General features: G+C 37.6%; 1 long non-coding RNA gene across 1 annotated transcript in view; it reads left to right on the top strand.

The window, feature by feature from the left end:
• The window catches only part of LOC123382277, a 514,364-nt gene extending 509,824 nt beyond the window's left edge, over positions 1-4,540 (top strand). Inside the window, exon 7 of the long non-coding RNA XR_006590403.1 lies at positions 4,168-4,540. This is a non-coding gene — a long non-coding RNA (uncharacterized LOC123382277). The remainder of the gene's footprint in view (positions 1-4,167) is intronic.
• The last annotated feature ends 1,460 nt before the right edge of the window (positions 4,541-6,000 follow it).

Here is a 6,000-nt window from a genome sequence, read left to right on the forward strand (position 1 = left end):
AGTCAAGATCAAACACCAGGATTGATCAGGATTGCAAAGCTCACTATCTTTCTGAATTATCCCTACACGAATGGGACCACATTTGTGATTCTGAAACAGAAATGTCCAGTGTGGTCTCTTTGATTAGAAATTCCAACAAGAGAAGAGAAACCAAACTCCTGGTCACTCCTGTTAGCCACCTCTAACTTCATAGAGTTGTTCAATAAACAGGAAAAATATCTTCAAATGTATCATTTGTTTTAGAACTCTGTAAGGGAGGCGAACACTTCTACAACACAGTCACGCTGAGCAGCTTGACGTATAGTAAGGGAAGGACTATATGCTATGACAGATAGCAACGTGCGGAGGAAAATTCCTTTGCCACATGATAACTTCTGCTTTGATAATACATTAAAACCCAATGAGAAATCTCTACGGAATGCGGTTTGATGGGTTAGGGTAGAGGAAAGCCCAGAATAATAGCCATTTGTAAATGAGATCATACACCAAAGAGTTGTTTTCACTAAGACTGAAATGACCAACCAGCAGCCCATCAGAGAACAGGATAGAGTAGATCCTCCATAATGCATGTGCGTGAGTAGGTGTGTCTCAAGGGGACCCCCATGATAACTCTCTTGATGTAGTTTCCGAGAAGGGTGATACTACATTATCCTAGAGAGAGCCTGAGTTACAGAAATCCAGTTTCTCCACGTCATCCACACTAATTATCGTCAAGAAATGCCTTCACATTTGATTGTGTTTAAAATGACCAGTTAGAGCTGAGGTAAAACTTTTATAAATTATTCTGATTTTTTTACGATGTACACCAGTTGGCAGAAGAGCATTCCATTAATCTGAAATTTCTTCCTTGAAAGAAGATCCTAAAACCAAAAATCAAAAGGATCACCTTACCCTGGTATGGAATGATGAACTTTGCAATCCTGTCATTCTTCACCCAGTATGGTCTATGCCTGACACTGAAGCTAATTGTTGCCGAGAAGATCTGAATAGAAAAGTTAAAATTCATTTATAAATCCATTCATTCAGCAATTTGAAGATACCCTTTTGCAAGAACTGTGCTAAGATCAAGGAGTCCAAGGATGCTTAAGACTTTGCTTGTGCTCTCAATAAGTGAAAAGACCTGTAAATCAACAGTCATGATGCAATGTGATTAGTTCTATAGTGTGTGTGTGTGTGTGTGTGTGTGTGTGTGTGTACACGTGCATATGCACACATCTGATAAGAATGGCAAAGTTGATCTTAAAAGGCAAAGGATAAAATGAGATAAGATCACAGACTGATGGAATCACTGAGGTTTTGGCTAGAATGAACCAAACTTCAGTACATCAAGACAAGGATGCCCAATGTAAATATTTTTAGAACAGGTAAAAGGAAGGCATATGTTTTCTTCCTAGCTAGCAATGTTTAAGAAGTTCCTTTGCTCAGGGCACCTGGGTGGCTGAGTCAGATGAGCATCTGACTTCAGCTCAGGTCATGATCTTATGGCTCATGAGTTTGAACCCCACATTGAGCTCACTGCTGTCAGTGCACAGCCTGCTTTGGATCTTCTGTCCCCCTCTCCCTCTACCCCTTCCCCTCTGGTTCTCTCTCTCGAAAAAAAAAAAAATAAACCTTTGAAAAAAAAAGATTCTTTGCTCTAAAATGTGATGCTTCCTGAAAATAGAAAAAGATTCATAAGAATTGCACCTACTTCTTGATTTGGTGTGAAGATAGAAGGAATCATATGTAAGACCCAAGTCTAATGGATAGCACACAAGCAGTATGCTTACTTCTCTTTTTCACCCAGAATCCCTCACTGTATCCCAGTATTTGACACACAGTGAAACTAAGCCTATGCAGTGGGGCTTTATGCAAAGAGAGCTAAGCTCTGTAGTGTCTTCTAACCCTTCTGTCATTTTAAATACATAAGAATTAAATTATATCAACAATAAATCCCTTTCAACCTTTGTAGCCTAAGCCGAACTACATCACCAGCTGACCATATCCACTGCGGAGAATTACCAACCTCCAAAAACTACTCTTCCTAAAAATGTGATCCCTTTCAACTTCTTCTTTATACATCAGCTTCATAAGGTCAGTTCCTACAAAATAGCTCACCTCTCTATCAAATTTGTAAAATCGACATATCCTTTAGTTGGAAAAATATCATGTACACTTGATCTGTTTAACAACATTATTAGAAAGTTCTTGCTTCTGTTGAGATGAATTTTTGCCTCTCCCTCACCTAGAATGAGTGTGACCCCTCTTGATTATGACACAAATTCAAAGTAGGCACCCCAGACTATTATATGAAGCGAGGTGGCTGATTCTCAACTGTTTCTGGGAGAAGAGATTCCTGGAGGAGTCTAGGCAAGAGAAGGGGTCAGGAACCACACTGGAGAAGATTGTCCTAGAACAAATCTTAAAGGAAGAGAAAAAGATTACGGGGTTTTTTCAATTGTTTGGATGTAGAAATAACTCAAATACCTAATAGGATTTGTCAACCCCAGAGGGATGTTACATGGAGGTGATTTTCCTTACAGGCATATAGTAATGAGAGGAAAGGACGTTGTTCAGGCAAACCAAGAGTTGATATGGATGATGTTCTTCCAGCAGGGGCATGCACTTAAATCTCTTTCTTCCTGTGCCTTCCTGGTCTTCCACACATAAATGTTTAATTCTCCATTTTGCCATCAATCAGCTCGCTGCTCTGGGACGGGTCTGTGGATAAAAGCAGCACAGTGCGGTCTGCCTAGACCTCCACATGCACTCAAGGCACCCGGAGAGCTTCTAACGAGCTGATGTCAGGATGGGGCCCTTGATTAATGATTCCCTGGGACATTCTGACACCCTCACATGGACGGGAGAGATAAAAGCCTGGCCAAGGCTGTCAGAAAGCCCTGCTTTAGAGGAGTGGGGCCAAGGTCAAAAACATCGGGGAAGTCCTGTGTGAAACACAAGGTTCAGAGTTTCCTCTGGGGCAGCGTGTTGGCCTGATAAGGTCAGGAAGAGAGCAGAAGATCATTCTGTCTACTCAAAGACAAACAAGAGACAAGATAGATGGTGTTAAAGGGGAGACCAGAGACAGGAGGAAGAATCTACAGATAATTGAGGCAGAAGGTGCCTGGGGATTTGTTCTGGAATGCATGATTTCATTTATCAGAGGAAGGCCTGTTTTGTGTCACCCAACTTTGGATCTGCTTACTTCGGAGAAGGGTAATCGGCTCAATGCAGAAGGACTTCAAATTACAGAACTTTTTGATAAATTGCAGCTTCAAGTTTTCAAGAGCTGGAAACAATATCCTCCATGGAATGTGTCCTCGCCAATGAAGGCCCTTCTGGTCTCTCACTAAAGAGTACACTTCAAGCTGGGGGCAGTGCTGACAAACCTGAGGCAAAATCAACTCCCCGAAGTGGGAGCACAAGAATGTTGTCCCCTTGATTTCACCTCTGGAATGCCCTGCCTCCCCACCCCACATCAGAACCCTTCTGGCCATGCTGCTTTAGCCAAGGGCTTTGTCACATGCAGCCTTGAGGACCTTAGTGGGCCTCTGGGTGGTCTCCATGACACCCATCCTAGTATTCTGTCTCTCTAGTGCACCATGTGACTTAGGATGCTTCTTACCATTGTCATTAGACATCTATAAAAAGAAAGGTCCATATCATAGGATTTCTTAAAAGTCCTTTCTAACTACATCTCAGACCTTTTGTCTGTTTGAGATTCCATATTAGAGGGAGAAAATGTTCACCTGTACTTTTATTGTCAGAGGACTGGAACTATAAGCAATATCTCTTCATTTATTCATCCATTCATTCATCATTTAATAATTATTTATTTACAGATTAGGTACTGTGTAAAATGGTCGAATTATAATTATTGACACAATTTAGTGTCTGTCCGAAAGACTTGAAGTTTACTAGAAGAGACAGGCAAGTGGATGGACAGATTTCAATACAATGGGGTAATTTTTATAGCAGAGAGGTATGCAAGATATTTACCCACCAAAAAACAAAACAAAACAAAACATATTCTCTTGTATATGCCAAATGGGATGTTGGAAAGCAGAGAGTGATTTTAGAAGTGGTTTTGCTCAAAGAAAATAGGCACTTAAAAAAAATAAATTGCAACAGCAGCAGATAGTTTACACCAAACAACTAAGTGTCTCTTGATCTTACTTTTGAATAAAGGAAGAAGAGGAAGCCACTAATGAACTCCTGATGGGGCCCCTAATCTGCTAAAGTTTAGAGACACAGAACAGTCAAAAGCCAGAGGAAATCAGATTCAAGGTAAGAAGAGACGACTGTAACCCCAGTCAGTTTCATGATCTGTAAATGGTGACCGTGATACACACCTCTTGCCACCAGGTGCCAAGGTGAAACGATGACATATATTAAGCCCACCATCACATAGTGCTAAGAATAGAAGTTTCATAACTGGTAGCCCAGCCTTCCTTCTGTGAGGATGATGTCTTACCCTCTCTGTCTGGAATAGTCTTGATGATATATTTTAAATTGGATTGCTTCATTTTTTATTATTGAGTTGTAGGAGTTCTTTATATATTTTGGATATTAACTCCTTAACAGATATATGGTTTGCCATCACAAAACTATCTTAATATTAATTCTTTAGTTAAGTCCTTCAAAATGCTCGAATATTTTTACAACTCTTGATGTTTTGTGTATAACAATTCACCAGTTGACCATAAATTCAACAAACCAAATTACTCTATTTTTCTGGGAGTTTTTGGTTGCACAGCAGATGAAAACATTCCATCTTTGTTTATAATTCCATCTTCTTATAATTTGTTCTTCCTCTCTTGAGAGTTTTTCTTTACTAACCTATCTATTATAACCAGGATCATTTTATTAATATCTATCTATCTATATCTATATCTATATCTATATCTATATCTATAGATATCTACATATCTATATAGATATATATCTAGATATATCTAGACATCTATATCTATCTATAGATATCTATAGATATACATATATAGATATAGATACGCATATTTATATAGATATATATCTAGATATATGTAGACATCTAGATATATCTATAGATAGATATAGATAGATATAGATAGATAGATATGTAGATATCTATATATATATCTATATCTATATATATCTATATATATATAAATTTTACAAGTATTTTAGATATCATCACTTTCACCAATGATTTTAAGCAGTTTTCTGAATCTGACTTTTCAGTTTTTTGTTTTATATTACTGAAGAGAAAATTTTCATTTTATGGGAGATAAGCTGTTGGATTTTTCCTTTAAGACTTGTCACTTCAAAATTTACAAGTATTTTCTCCTAGAAAGACCTCATAAAGTGTTTATTTTACTTTACTTTTCTATGCTTAGATTATTTTATATAGAATCCTTTTATCCATCAGGAATTTATAATCACATGTCAATGCAAAGGATTTATTGAAATTTATACCTGCTCAAAGATTTGCTAGTTTTACAAACATCATTTATAAAATGGTCCCTTCCCTCCAATTACACAATGATAAGCTGAAGTCATATGGGTAAGTTCTCATACACGTTTTCCCTTCTGTCTCATTGATGCATTTGTATGATTTTGTACAAGCACCACGCTGTGTTAATTTTTGCTACTGTATAATACATCTTTACATCCGAAAGAGCTAACAGCTCCTAATTCTTTAAACCATTATTTGACATGTATATGTCCAAATATATTTTATAATAATTTCACATTGTTGCAGGCCATCTCCTTTTGGCGTTTTATTTATGATTATAGGAAATACATGCATTAGCTTGTAAAGATATGTTAAGCAAATGGTTTTGGCTCTTTATAGTGAAATTTAGTAATACTTACAGTGCCCCTTAGGAATCAAAGGAAAAGGTGATTACTTTGTATCTGTGTTCAGGACTTAATTTTGATATTGCTCCCTGAGGACTCAGATTCTTGCCTACCAGAGGTCTATATGTGTTATATGATTTTTTATTTCTACTTTCTGACTGTAACATTGAACAAACAGCA

This window comes from Felis catus, chromosome E2, assembly GCF_018350175.1.
Source record: "Felis catus isolate Fca126 chromosome E2, F.catus_Fca126_mat1.0, whole genome shotgun sequence".
Taxonomy (NCBI): domain Eukaryota; kingdom Metazoa; phylum Chordata; class Mammalia; order Carnivora; family Felidae; genus Felis; species Felis catus.